Raw genomic sequence first — 14,854 nt, forward strand, 5'->3', positions numbered from 1 at the left:
CAACGGGCAGGTGGTGAGCGGTGGCGGCGGCTGCCATGGTTGGTGGGCCGCCGCCCCCTCCTGCCTCCCCTCCGGCCGCCGCCGCTGCTCTCCGGCGAGCGGCGGCGGCTCCTCAAAGCGGGCACCGTTCGCACTCCCTCCTGCATATCCTCCCCCCGCCTCCTCTTCCCTGAGACCCCACCTCTTCCCCTACTGTTCCGGCGTTTGGGCCGGCCGGCCGGGCGGATCCGGGCCCTCCGGGGCCGGATCCGGCGAGCTCCTCCCTCCTCCTGGCGTTTGAAGCGGCGGCGGCGTCTGTGGCCTCTGGTCGGAGCTGGGGCCTCCCGACCCTTCCCTCTGATTTGAAGCGGCTCGGCGGCGACTGTTGGGTTGTGGCATGCAGGGCGGATTCGGGCCCTCGGGGCCCGGATCTCGCGTCGGCACCCAGGTCCTCAGTCTGCTCGTGTTGGTGCTGGCTCGCCTGGGCTGCTGGCCGGCGGCCGCCTGGCTGGCGCTGCTGGCTAGCTGGCTAGCCGGCGACTGGCTGCGGCCAGATCTGGCTGGCTGGCCGGCCGGCGCCCGGCTGGCAGGTTACCTGGCTGGCTAACCGGCAGCTGCCACGGCTGGCTGCCTAGGGCCTGTTTGGAATCATGGTCCTACCCAACACGGCCGTCTGGCATGGCTACGGCCAGCTCGAGCACGGCTTTCATGATGCAATCTCTTGTGTTTGTTTTATTGGTCCAGACAAGTCTGGTCGAGCAGCGATCGTGTTTGTCTATACAAATAGATACGGTTACCCTACGTCAGAAATCTAGTAGAGTTACCGCTCCCATCTTCTTCCTCCTCTCCTCGTTGTCATTTCATCAAGCACTCTGCGGACGGCATTAGATAACCGATTAGCAAACAAGAATGACCGTCCTCATAACCGTCCTGATAGTAAGTCAATGTCGATGTTTCACCACCGATAGCCTGCCACGGGGGTACCCGGGGCAGTTTGTTCGGGCTTCAGCGTATGCAGAACTCGACGGTAAACGCAAGAGACAGTCGATTTATCCTGGTTCAGGCCCTCGATCGTGACCGAGTAATAACCCTACGTCCAGTCGGCGTTAGTCTTTGCGTTGGATTAATTTGTGGAGTGTTATGTTTCGCTGTGTTGTTCGTTCTCTTCTATTCTCTCCGATCTAAGGAATCCTGCCCTCCTTTATATAGTCAGGAGGCCAGAGTCCTAGTTGGTTTACAATGTAGAGTCCTAGTAGGATTACAGGGTAACACTACTACTAGCCTACTAGGATTACATAAGAGGAATCCTAATCAAAATAGATCTCCTCTCTTTCTTGCGGGGTATCCCGTGGGTCCCGCATCGACAAGCCCCCGAGCACTTCATGGTTGAACTCCGGAAGCCTCGTCTTGTTCCTCCAGGTCTTGCCGAGCAGGAACAAGCGTCGTCCGAGTGCTTTCTTGAGTGAAACCATATAGCGCTTCTTGGGGTCTTCGAGTGGTGTGTGCTTTTTGGAAGAAAAAGTACACCCATCTGGGTGTAGCCCCCGAGCCTCTTGCTATTTGGCACAAGGAGCTAGAGGGTCTTGTCTTGAAATTGCTCTGATTCTTCGTCGAAAGGCTTCCGAGCATACACCCGGGTTCTTTATCAAAAAGAACTCGGATATAGCTCAGTCCGGGTACTTTTTGTCGTGAGTCCTTAAAGTGGTTTGTCTTGAAGAAGTCTTCTTGGTGACGTGCGCTTTTTTCAAGGAAAAAAGGGCACTCACTGAGTGTAGCCCCCGAGCCTCTTGCTATTTGGAACAAGGAGCTAGAGGGTCTTGAATCTTATATTGTTCAAAAGAGCTGAAAAACCTCTTCTGTTGCAGCCCCCGAGCGTATATCCGGGTTCTTTTACCCAAAAAGAACTCGGGCGTAGGGTTTTGGCATATTCTCTGGTAGTCTGCTATTGTTAGATGTGGTTGTATGGTAGTGGTTGGGTGTAAATGTCGTTTGTTCACGAGTTGTATAGTGTTGGCATATCCTTTCGAATATGCTTGTCCTTGAGTACTGTTCCTTCACGCCTGAGTCCTCTTTCATTGAATTCTGTCTTTTCACTGTGCCCTTTGTTATGTATGTTCTGTTGGTGCTCCTGGTCCATGTGCACCGCTTCTTTGGTCTATAAATACCCTCCTGGTGTGCTGTTTTGATTCATCGAGCATTTTATTGCGTGGTCTGAAATCTTCGTAGCTATGAATATGATAGTTTCTGAAGTAGAGCTACCCCCGGGCGTATCTTGTAGTTCTTGTATATCTTGTCGTAGCTGGAGGGAGTCTTGTGATAGAAATTAGAGGTAGACTAATCTCGCAGCGGCATTGTACCAGGAGGTACGTTGCGGTAGTTGGAGGAAGTCTTATGATGTGGGATATGTTCCTTCATCCAGTAGTTCTGGGTAAATCCCCCTTGCCTGCCCTACGACTGTCCGGTGCAGATCAACGCCTGATCTGGTGTCACGTCGGACTTGGGTAGACAGATGCCTACTGGGCTTCCCTGTTCCATGTTGTCCCGTCGTGCTATTGACTTCCGCCTTGGATGTTCTGTATCCGTACTTTGAAGAAAACAGTGTAGCCGAGTGCGATTTGTTCTACCGAGTAGCAATTTGGAACACGTAGTCGTTCCAGAGCCTAGTTGTGTCCGGGTTCCTTTTTGCTACCTTGCTCATCATAGTACCGAGTTCGTTGGGTCTTGTAAGATGTGTAATCTTGTAATTTTTTAAGCCATTTATAATGGAAAGAATATTATTTTTTGGGTTGTCATTCTTTTTTCTGCTGATGTCCTGGTTGTTTATGAGATTCCCTAGTTCTTTCTGTAAGATCTGAGTTCTTCTGTTCCTTGTGTGGCGACCCTTCATTGCTTCATTGTTGATGAGTTCTTTTGTAGCAATATGTTAACTCTGCCTTGGTGTTGGATGGATAAGTCTAAAATCTGTCCGTTGAACTGTATCGTTGTGTAGAAGTGTGCCGTCCGTCATTTTAGCTTTGTCAGTTGTGTTGGGAAATGAACTGTTGCATTCACATGCCGTGTTAAAACGGGCCTAATGGGCCGCATTTTTATTGCTGTAAAAATCTATTTAAAGGCCTTCTTTCTTCTTTTTCTTTACTGCCCTGTTTTTGCCTTGAAACCCTAGTTCCTACTCCGCCTTCGCCATTGTCGCCGTCATTTGAGCGCCGCCACCTGACCATCGTCGTTTCTTGGTTCCTTATTGCTTTCGCTAGTATATGGGTAGGAAGAAATCCGCGAGCAAGTCCTAGGCAGCCTTTGTAGACGAGGAGGCATCACTTTCTGTGATTGAAAATCAAGAATTCATGGCCATGAGGGCTGCTCAGAAGGTCTGGCCAGCTCTGACTACGACTGAGGATCAGTTGCGTGAGCTGGTCAGTGATTGCCTGATCCAGAACAAGGAGATTGCTGAGTGGAGAGCTCTAGGCCAGCATTGGGTTCCAACCTTAGGCTCTGGTGAGATTGTTCTTTTTATCTCCTTTATCCGTGCTGGTCTTTGCCTTCCCGCCTTAGCTTTTCTTCATCACTTTCTCAATTATTTTGGGATTAGCCTGAACCATCTTACTCCCGATGCTGTCCTTCATCTTTCTGTTTTTGTTCATCTTTGTGAAACTTTTCTTAGAATTCCTCCTTCTCTTTCTCTCTTTCGTTACTTCTTCCGTCTGAAGCCCCAACCCCGCAGCGATGACACCCATGTTCTTGGTGGCTGTGGGGTTCAGTTTCGTCAGGGTCATAAGGGTAGATTCTTTGATTATGATTTGGTTGATTCTATGAGGGATTGGCGTGCTGACTGGTTTTATGCCGCTAATATGATCCCCCCTCTTGCTGTCCATTCTTCTTCTGGTCCCGTGGTTAATGGCCGATGGGAGAAGAATCCCATGATGGCGGATGAGCTCCAGACGATCAAGCCATTTTTGGAGAGGATATGTGCTCTAAAATAGCAAGGCTTGACCGGCTTTGGTATCGTCTCCAGTTTTCTTTGCCATCGTGTTCAACCTCTGAAGGAGCGAGAAAACTATGGTTTTGAATACTCTAGAGCGGAGGACCCTTCTCGTATGGTCCCTGCCCTTGAGCTGACCGGTGAGGAGGTGCTCGAGCGCCTTCAGAAGATGTTGAAGGGAGTAAGCGTCGTCCCATATACTGTCTCTGAGTATTGTGCTAACAACCCACCTCCTGTTGTGAGTTGTTTTTTCTTATGCTAGTACTTTTCGTATTTCCTTTGTTGTCTCCAATTTCGCTTAATATTTCTTGTCTAGTTGACGACTGCCCCGCTATTGTGGAGCTTGGGGAGAATCTTGCTGGGGCATCTTTAACCAGTAAGTTTCAAACCACTATGATATTTCCTGGTGTTTCTTCTGCCATTCTTGACACATATGTAGAGTATGTTCCTCATCTAGTTCCTCGAGCTCCCTGCAGTGTTGGAAAAAGGGGGCGAGCAGATTGTTCTTCTTCTAGTTTGTCTACCGCCAAGAAGTCTCGTCAATCAAGTACTCGTCCAGGTACTCAAGTTATAGGTAGCGTGCTTCTAGGTGAGCATATTAATATGTTTTATCTTTTTGTTGTTTGCTTCTACCTCTAACCGAGTACTTTTCTTCTTTTTTAGATGGCGCTATGGTTGCCATGCTTGAGAGTGAGGAAGAGGATGATGATGCGGCCCTTGTTACGCGTCGGTGAGTTGTTTTCCTGCTTTTCTGCTATTGAACACTTCTTTTTGTTCTGACTTTGACCTTATTCTCTTGTAGTAAGCGGTCGTCGACCTCGCGTTCTTCTGGAGCTCCGGTTCCGACCACGCCACTCCCATTGCAAGGTGGCGGCGATATTTTTGCTTCTATAGTTCTCCCTCTAAGGTCTTCTGTTGGTCTTAGGGGTTTTATGAAGAAGAAGATAGCTAAGTGAGTGAATCCTGGTTATGTTTCTCTGCTTCTGTTTTCCCCTTCTCTGATTCATATTCCTATCGTCGATTTTCTTTATCATCTTGCAGGCCTTCGCCTTCCCTCAACCCTCAGTCGACTTCTTTTTAGTCTTCTAGCGCGCCCCTGCGTTCTGAGTCTCTAGACTCAGCATGTGCGGTCGGCGAGGTGGCTGTGAGGGTGACAGGGTTCTCCAGTGATCTCACTGCTGCTAATTTTCTGGCCCCGGAGGTGACCGTGGCCATGGCGGTGGAGCCATCTGGGAGGTAGCTGGGGCTTCCCAGGGTATGGCTCTGGTCTTGTCTTCTTTGCCTCAGCCGGCTTCTCCCTCTGCTCCTCTTCCTAGTGGCGTTCAGCATCTGGATGATGATGTGGTGCAACAATTCGATGCCACTATCGGCTGTTAGAGCTGACCGTTGCCTGGGGGACCCTCGCGACTTCTTTTGGTGAAAAACTTTAGGTAAGTCTTTTCTGAAGTTCTTTCTTTGGATGTTCATCTTTCTTCTGTTCTTATGTCTTGTTTTTCTCTTTCTCTTTTTGCTCAGTCTTTTTCTCGAGATCATACCGACTTCTTTTTCTCGTCTGAAGCCGAGAAAAAGTTATCTTCTAAGGTTAGTGCCCTAAAAACAGAGCTTGATCTCTATCAGGCCGAGATGGAGACCGAGCATCAAACACACCAAAAGGAGGAGAAAGCTCTCCGTGCCTAGGTGGTTGAGGCAGGAAAACAGAGGGATGCAGCTGTGGAGGCCATGAAGAATGAGTGCAATGGTATTGCGGGTTCTTTTTGTTTCCTCTTGTATTCAAATTTCCCTTTCTGCTGACTTGTTTTTGGTGCCTGGTTTAGCTCTCTGAGTTAAAAAGCAGAAGCTCTTGGAGGGTATTTTGGAAATGAAGACACTTGCTCGCAATAGTCACAACAGGGCTAAAGAGGTAATTACTCATGCTGAAGAAGAACTTGCGCTTGCCAAGTTGATTAGGCGTGGAGCTGATAGGGATCTTGTGTAGGCCCAAAAAACAGTTGAAGTCTTGACTGGTAAGTTGACGATGGCTACTGAGAACTGGAATGCTTTGTGGAAATCATTTCAGTCAGTAGCCGATCTTCTCCGGACTCCATCGGATGATGGTCAATCTTGGGCTCAGTTTATTCCCCAAGTTCTGACCTGTTTCCAGGAGTTCGTGAAGAGATGTGCCCAACTATGTACCAGAAATATTCTTACCCAGGTCCGGGTTCTTGCTCCATAGATGCCCCTGTCCAAGATTGCAAAGGAAGCCGAGAGTCAAGAATATCTTGATGCTATTGAAAAGATGGAGCCTGAGGTTGAAGATTTGGCTAGGAGGATTGTAGATAATCTTGATATTGATATTTCTTCTCCTGATGGCGATGCTTGATGTATTTTGACTTTATTACTCCAACCTCTATAATAAGAATATTATATTTCTTTTTTAATGAAGATCCTTTATTTTTTATTGATGTCTTCTTTGCCTGGATGTCTTTGATTTTGTCAAGTGCTTGTCATGCTTTTGTCTGCGCTGTGTAAACAACTCGGTATTTGTAGATCATTGTCTTGGCAAACTTTCTTGATTTGTCGAGTGCTTGTCTGGCTTTCATCTGCACCGTGCAAACAACTTGGTTTTTGTAGATCATTGTCTTGACAAACTTTCTTGGTTGGCTTTTATCTGTGCCGTGTAAACAACTCGGTTTTTTGTAGATCGTTGTCTTGACAAACTTTCTTGATTTGCCGAGTGCTTGTCTGGCTTTTGTCTGGTTGTAGAAAACATCTTAGGATTGGTTCGGGTGTTAGCTTATTAGCTACCCTCATCAGCAGGCTCAAGCATCTTTTTAGCTCTGTTGCTCTCAGCCGGTATGCTCAGGCATGATTTCAGCCATTTTGCTTTTTGTATCGGGTGTTAGCTTATTAGCTACCCTCATCGGCGGGCTCAAGCATCTTTTTAGCTCTTTTGCTCTCAGCCGGTATGCTCAGGCATGATTTTAGCCTTTTTGCTTTTTGGATCGGGTGTTAGCTTATTAGCTACCCTCATCGACGGGCTCAAGCATCTTTTCAGCTCTTTTGCTCTCAGCCGGTATGCTCAGGCATGATTTTAGCTATTTTGCTTTTTGGATTGGGTGTTAGCTTATTAGCTACCCTCATCGATGGGCTCAAGCATCTTCTTAGCTCTTTTGCTCTCAGCTGGTATGCTCAGGCATGATTTCAGCCATTTTGCTTTTTGGATCGGGTGTTAGCTTATTAGCTACCCTCATCGGCGGGCTCAAGCATCTTTTTAGCTCTTTTACTCTCAGCCGGTATGCTTAGTGAAAACAACTCGAGAAGCTTCGTAATAAGACATCTGTTGTCGAGGAATACCATCTTTATTGATCATGAATGTTTACATGCTTAGTGAAAACAACTGGGGGAAAGCCATAATAAGACATGTTGTCGAGGAACGCTATCTTTACTGATCATGAACGTTGATCTCTTGTGGCTTATATTTATGTTCTTCCTTGTGTTGTCTTCATGCGTAGAATCTCCTTAGTTGGCTGATGTGCCATGTATTGTTGATTTCTTTTCCATCTTCAGTTACCAACTTATACGTGCCTGGTCTGGTAACTTTTGTGACAATAAAAGGACCTTCTCATGGACTGAGTAGTTTATGGCATCCGTCAGTTTTTTGTATTCTTCTTAGTACTAGATCTCTGATTTGGAGTGATCGAGGTTGGGTATTCTTATTGTAGTGGCGTCTTAAACCTTAGAGGTATCTGGCTAATTGAAGGGTAGCATTTACTCTGACTTCTTCTGTACTATTGAGTTCTAATCTCTGGGTGTGTTCTGCTTCTCCTTCATCGTATTATTCTATCCTTGGTAACATCCAGATTAAGTCGGTAGGTAGTACTGCTTCTGATCCATAAACTAGGAAGAAGGGTGAGTATCTGGTGGCTCTGCTTATTTGAGTCCATAGCCCCCATACTACTTTGGGTAATTCTTCAATCTATTTAGATCCATAGTCCACTAGTTCTTCGTATAATCTTGGTTTTAATCCGGCTAGTATAAGTCCATTAGCCCTTTCTACTTGTCCGTTGGCTTCTAGATGTGCGACTGATGCGTAATCTATGCCAAAACCGCAATCCTGTGCCCAACTTTGGACTTCTATAGCTGTAAAGGGAGAACCCAAATCTGTGATGATTCAATTTGGCATGCCGAAGCGGTGCATAATATCTTGGATGAACTCAACTGCTTTGGCTACGCTGTATTTTGCGAGTGGTTTGTATTCAATCCACTTGGTGAACTTATCAATTGCTACAAAGATATACTCGAAACCGCCCTTTGCTTTCTTGAGAGGTCCTACTTGATCTAGCCCCCAGTAGGAGAAAGGCCAAGCGGGAGGGATGCAAATCAGATTGTGAGCTGATACATGAGCTTGTCTTGCGAACATTTGACAACCTTTGCATTTTTTAACAAGTTCTTCTGCGTCTTTCAAAGTGGTCGGCCAGTAGAATCCGGTTCAGAATGCTTGCCGACTAGTGTTCTTGAAGCTGCATGATTTCCACAGCAACCTGAGTGTATTTCTTCTAAGATCTCTTTGCCTTTTTTGAACGAGACACATTTTAGGAGTACTCCTAATGATGCGGCTCTTCTATACAGCTTGTCCCCTACTAGGACGTAGTTCTTGCTTCTGCGGACAACTCGGGTAGCCTCCGCTTTATCTGCTGACAACTTATTCTCTTTGATATAATCGATAAAAACCTAGGTCCATGAGGTGGTGATTACCAAGATCTGGGTGCCTTTAACTGGGGTTTCAGGGGTTATATCACCGGGTTGTTTGATAGAGGGAGTTGATAACTCCTCTATGAATATATCGGGTGGTACCTTCGCCCTGTCAGACCCGAGCTTAGCGAGGACGTCTACCGCGATATTAGAGTCACACAGGACATGTAGAATTTCTAGTCCTTGAAAATGTTTTTCGAGTTTTCAAATTTCAGCACAGTAGGCGCCCATGTTTTCTTTGGTGCAGTCCCAATCTTTGTTGACTTGGTTGACGACTACCGCCGAATCGCCATATACAAATAATCGCTTGATTCCAAGGGTAATTGCCACTCGGAGTCCGTGGATGAGGGCTTCGTATTCTGCTTCATTGTTTGTAGCTTGCCATAGTATCTGGAGGACATACTTGAGTTGTTTTCTGTCTGGAGAAATGAAGAGAACGCCTGCACCGGCTCCGCCTAGCTTGAGCGATCCATCAAAGTACATTTTCCAATGGTCAAGGATGGTATTTGGCATGGGTTGTTGAATCTCTATCCACTCGGCCACAAAATCGGCAAGGGCTTGAGATTTAATTACCTTCCGTGGGGTGAAATCGATATTGAGAGCACCAAGTTCAACTGCCCACTTAGATATGCGCCCTGTTGTGTCTTTATTGTGTAGGATGTCTCCGAGTGGGAAATCTGTCACCACGGTAATCTTATGGCTTTCAAAATAGTGGCGAAGCTTGCGTGAAGTGATTAGGAGGGCGTAGAGTAGTTTTTGCACATGCGGGTACCGGATTTTTTATTCTAACAGTACCTTACTGATGTAGTATACGGGTCGTTGTACTTTATATACGTGCCCTTCTTCTTCTCTTTCTACGACTATCGCTGTGCTGATCATAGTAGAAGTTGCTGCAATGTACAGCATCATGTCCTTGTGTTTCTTTGGAGGCGTGAGAACGGGTGAGGTTGTGAGGTACGTCTTGAGTCTTTTGAAAGCTTCATTGGCTTCTTATGTCCACTCGAACTTGTCTGTCTTCTTTAGTAGTTTAAAGAAAGGTAACCCTTTTTCACCGAGTCTTGATATGAAGCGATTGAGGGCCGCCATGCAGCCTGTTAGTTTCTACACATCCTTGACACTTCGAGGAGGGCCCATCTCTGTTATAGCTCAAATTTGCTTGGCGCTAGCTTTGATTCCACGATGACTGACCAAGAATCCTAGTAGTTGTCCTGAAGGAACTCTAAATACACACTTGCTTGGGTTCAATTTCCACCTCCACCTCTTCAGGTTTTAGAAGGTTTGCCTTAAGTCTTCAATTAGTGTATCCGAGTTCTTTGTTTCTACTACTACGTCATCCACATATGCTTCTACGTTTTCGCCAATCTGATCACCAAGGCACGTTTGGATAGCTCTTTGGTATGTGGCACCAGCATTCTTGAGTCCAAATGACATGGTCTTGTAGCAGTAGGCGCCGAACGGAGTGATGAAAGATGTCTTGCTCTGGTCTTGTTCTTTTAATGCAATTTGGTGATATCCTGAATAGCAATCAAGAAAGGATAATAGGGCAGATCCTGCTGTCGAATCAACTATCTGATCAATGCGTGGTAGTCTGAATGGATCTTTCGGGCAGTGTTTGTTGAGATCTGTCTAGTCGACGCACATGCGCCACTCGTCCGTGTTCTTTTTTTTGTACTAGAACTGGGTTTGCTAGCCAATCTTGATGAAGGATTTCTCTGATGAATCCGGCTGCCATTAGCTTTGTGATTTCCTTTTTAATTGCTGCATTCTTGTCGGGTGAGAATTGTCGTAGTCGTTGCTTCACAGGCTTTGAGCCTTCATTGACATCGATTCTGTGCTCAGCCAACTCTCTTGGGACACCTGGCATGTCGGCCGGCTTCCAAGTGAAGATATCTTTGTTGTCCCAAAGAAAGTTGGTGAGCGCGAGTTCCTATTTTGCCGAGAGGTGGGCGCTGATGGTTGCCATTTTGGAGGGATCACCAGTGCCCAGGTCGATTTGCTTGACGTCGGCTTCTTTTAGTGGTGCGAGGATGCTGGGCTTTTTAGCCGGTATCTCTAGTTCTTCTAGGCTCATTTCTACGGCAATAGTGGCTATTTCTTTTCTACCATCAGCGGCTTGTGCCTTGGCTGCAATTTGAATTGCCTGAACATCGCAGTCAAAAACGCGCTTCAAATCACTTCGAAGGGAAAGGACACCATTAGGCCCTAGCATCTTAAGCAATAGGTACGGGTAATGCGGTATTGCTATGAATTTTGCTAGTGCTGGGCGCCCGAGGATTGCATGATATGATGAATTGAAGTCTACAACTTCAAACTTGAGGAACTCTATTTGGTAGTTTGAGGGAGTGCCAAAAGTAACCGGTAGAGTGATTTGTCCAAGTGGCATAGCTGCCTTGCCGGGTACTATTCCATAAAAGGGGTGCTCATTGGTGTAATCATCTCGGTGAGTTGTAGTCCCATCTTCCTTAGTGTCTCTGAAAAGATGATGTTGAGTCCGGCTCCCCCATCGATTAGTACTTTAGTGACAGTCATGCCAACGATAGTTGGATCTAGAACCAGTGGGTAATGGCCTGCGTTTCCTACGCTAGTCCATTGGTCTTCTCTTGAAAATTGGATTGGATACTGTGACCAATTGAGATATCTTGGAGTAGCCGGTTCTACTGCCATGATGGTTCGTAGAGCTAGCTTTTCCTGATGTTTACTTCTGGAATCTGGGGCTTCAGCGAAGATTAGTACTACTGTCCCCCTGGATTTTTGGAATCCCTTGTCTTCGTGGTTGTCTTCATCTTTTTTCTGATTGTCTTCTTTAGTGTTTACCTTATTATCTTTTCTCGTGTATCGCTCATTGAATGTGTAGCAATTTCTAGTGGTGTGACTTCCTTTAGGATGCAAAATGCAATGCATATTATCAATGTCATCATACCCTCTAGGTTTGGAAAACTTTCTTGATTTATCAGCCATTGCCACAGTGTTGTCTAGTCCACGTTTTCTTTCCTGATGTCTGATGTTTCGATGATTTCGCTTGTCTAGGTTGTCTTGATTGTTTTTATCCGAGAACCTTTCTTGTGGCTTCTCCTCTGCAGTAATTATCTTTTCTACTGTGCATCTAAATTCTTCATTGCATCTTGGGTTTTCTTTCCAGAAGTCTTGAAATTGCCACCTAGCAATAATTCCGTGAGAGAAAGCTTCGATTACTTCTCGTTCGGTGATGTCATGTACTTGGGCACGTAGTTCGTCAAATCATCGATAGTAATTTCTGAGAGTTTCGCCTCCTTTCTACTTGAGTCCTTTTAATTCTGCGTGGGTGATGGGGTGTGTAATGATACCCGCGAAATTTCCACAGAAAACTCTTTGCAAGTCTTCCCAATTTCTGATTGACCCTAGATTTAATTTGTCGAACCATTGGAGGGGCATGGTTTCTAGTGCCATGGGAAAAAATAAGGTCTTGATATCGTCGTCTCCTCTAGCTAGTTCAATCGACTGCGAGTAAATTCTGAGCCGCTACCTTGGTTCGGTCTTGCCATCAAATTTAGAGTGGTTGGACGGCTTGAACTTGTGAGGCAGCCGTATTGAAGCAAATCTGTTTGCAAAACAGGGGAATCTATCGTGCGTTCCGGCTTCTTTGTATTCTGATTCGGCACCTCCTTCCTGCCAACTGTCGTTTTGGTGAGAGTAGTTCTGCGGGGATGTCTAAATAGGTATTTCGCTTCTGATCTTCCTTGGTTGTTCGATTCGGTAATTTTGACTGTGGTCCCTTCTACTTTCTTTGTTGTGACTTATATTTGGTCCAAGTCTCTCGAAAGCGGATTTCTTTTGAATTTGATCTTCCTTCCTATGAGATGTTGACCTGGCGGGCAGTCTTAAGCGGGCCCTTCCGTCGTGCGTCCTTAGGGCTGCTGATTGGAGGAGGTCTCGGAGCTGTTCCTGTTTTTCACTTGGGAGTGATGCTGCTCCGAGTTCTTCTAGTGCTTCTCGGATCTTATTATAGGGTGTATTCGTCGCACGTTTTTTTTTTGACTTCTTGTTCTAATTTTTTCCTGTCATACTCAGCTAGATCTGACTCATACTTGATCCAAGCTTCCTTGTGCTGCCTAGCACGGCATTGGGGTCCTTGTTTCAATTTGTTTCTTCTTTCTCTGGCTTGCCTCTGACTCTCGGTCTCACCATCGTGCCCCTGGATAAAGGGTGATATATTGGACTCAGATTCGTTCGATGACCTGATGTCGGGTGCTTCTGGGGGGACCAGAGGTGATCGAGGATGACGAACCATGAATACTTCTCGTGTGTGAATTGTTCTGTTATTGGTGTTGGTTTCCACACTGTCGGAGTTGTTGATGATTTTGGTAGAGGCTTCAAGGTCGCAGATCAAGTCTCCTTGGTAGGGTAGAATTGCCGTCGTAGTCGTGCCGACTAGTTGGATACCGCTGTCTTTAGGAACAGAACCTGGCCAGTGGATGATGTAGTCTTGAGGTGTTACAGTCAGTACGAGACCTTCTTGAGCTCCTTTTAGTGGCATTCTAAGCACTGGATCGAGGGATCCTTCGGGTCGTGCCTGATAAGATTTTGCCATGTTGTGGAGTTCGAACGGAAAAGGCCCCGACTTCTTGGAAAGAGTCTGAGTGTATTCCAAGTTGTTTTCTTGATAGGCCGAGGCCGCATACCGGAGCCCTATCAGAAAAGAACTCGATTTCTCGAAAGAACTCGGTAGAGATTCCATCTCGGATGCGGAGCCTGAGTTTGAGTCGGATGCGGAAATTCGCAAAATCTGAGTTGTATCAGATATCATGAGCTGCGCGAATCTTTCGACGATTTGATCTGTTGTAGTCGTCGAAATAGAAAGGTTTTCATGGTGATCCGAATCTTCGAGGAGACGGCCTTGAAGCTTGCCATTATCGTCCGCCTCGCAAATCCATGAACCGAAGATGAAGGTTGATCCCGTCGAGAAGATCATGTTGTTGAGATCCGTCGAGCTCTCAGATGCAAATTCGCCGACAGCCCCTACCTGGCGCGCCAGCTGTCGATGTTTCACCACCGATAGCCTACCACGGGGGTACCCGGGGCAGTTTGTTCGAGCTTCAGCGTATGCAGAACTCAACGGTAAACGCAAGAGACAGTTGATTTATCCTAGTTCGGGCCCTCGACCGTGACCGAGTAATAGCCCTACGTCCAGTCGGCGTTAGCCTTTGCGTTGGATTAATTTGTGGAGTGTTATGTTTCGCTGTGTTGTTCGTTCTCTTCTATTCTCCCCGATCTAAGGAACCCTACCCTCCTTTATATAGTCAGGAGGCCAGAATCCTAGTCGATTTACAATGTAGAGTCCTAGTAGGATTATAGGGTAACACTACTACTAGCCTACTAGGATTACATGGGAGAAATCCTAATCAAACTAGCTCTCATCTCTTCCTTGCGGGGTATCCCATGGGTCCCGCATCGACAGTCAATTTATCTTAAATCTGGTCATGCACTTCTTTGCACACCAATGGTTAGTAAAAAAAACACCCTACAAATACACCTTTGTCTTACGTATTACATTCCATCTCCATGTTGATGGTGCCCCACAAGCATCCAATATTCATCTTTATCAACATGTGATAAACAATGGTCATGAACAAGTGTAGCTAACCATGCTACCTTGACCATTGTCCATAGCATGAAGCTCCTCCATCTTCACTCCATCAAGCCACTTGATATGCACATATCTTCACTTGGCTTGATCTTCATGAACAATATGATCCAATTCATAGTTTCACATGGCCTTCACAGTCCATCGGTTTTGGCCTTGCTCGCTCTCCATTGTTGCCTTGTCCATCGGCTCCAAGCCCTCTACTCACATTGCACCGCCTCGACGGTCTGTCATGTCCCGAGCTTCTAACTTGCCCTTCACTCTCGCACATGGTCTTGACATATGAGACTATGTCATGCCCCAATACATATTCAATAAGCTCCTTCATACTTAATCACATGTCTATGTTACAGTAACAATCTAATTGAGAATGCAATTGCGAGAAGAGAGGAACACACAATGATGTTTTTTAAGAGATCAGATTCTGATTTGTATTAACAACATAACTGGAATATCTTATAAGCAAATTATAGAATAAATCGCACGCGCGCACCTGACGTGGTTCCCCCCTCGTCCATCTCTGCATGCCTTGACCAGCCATTACCGCA

This window comes from Miscanthus floridulus, chromosome 8 (assembly GCF_019320115.1).
Source record: "Miscanthus floridulus cultivar M001 chromosome 8, ASM1932011v1, whole genome shotgun sequence".
Lineage (NCBI taxonomy): Eukaryota > Viridiplantae > Streptophyta > Magnoliopsida > Poales > Poaceae > Miscanthus > Miscanthus floridulus.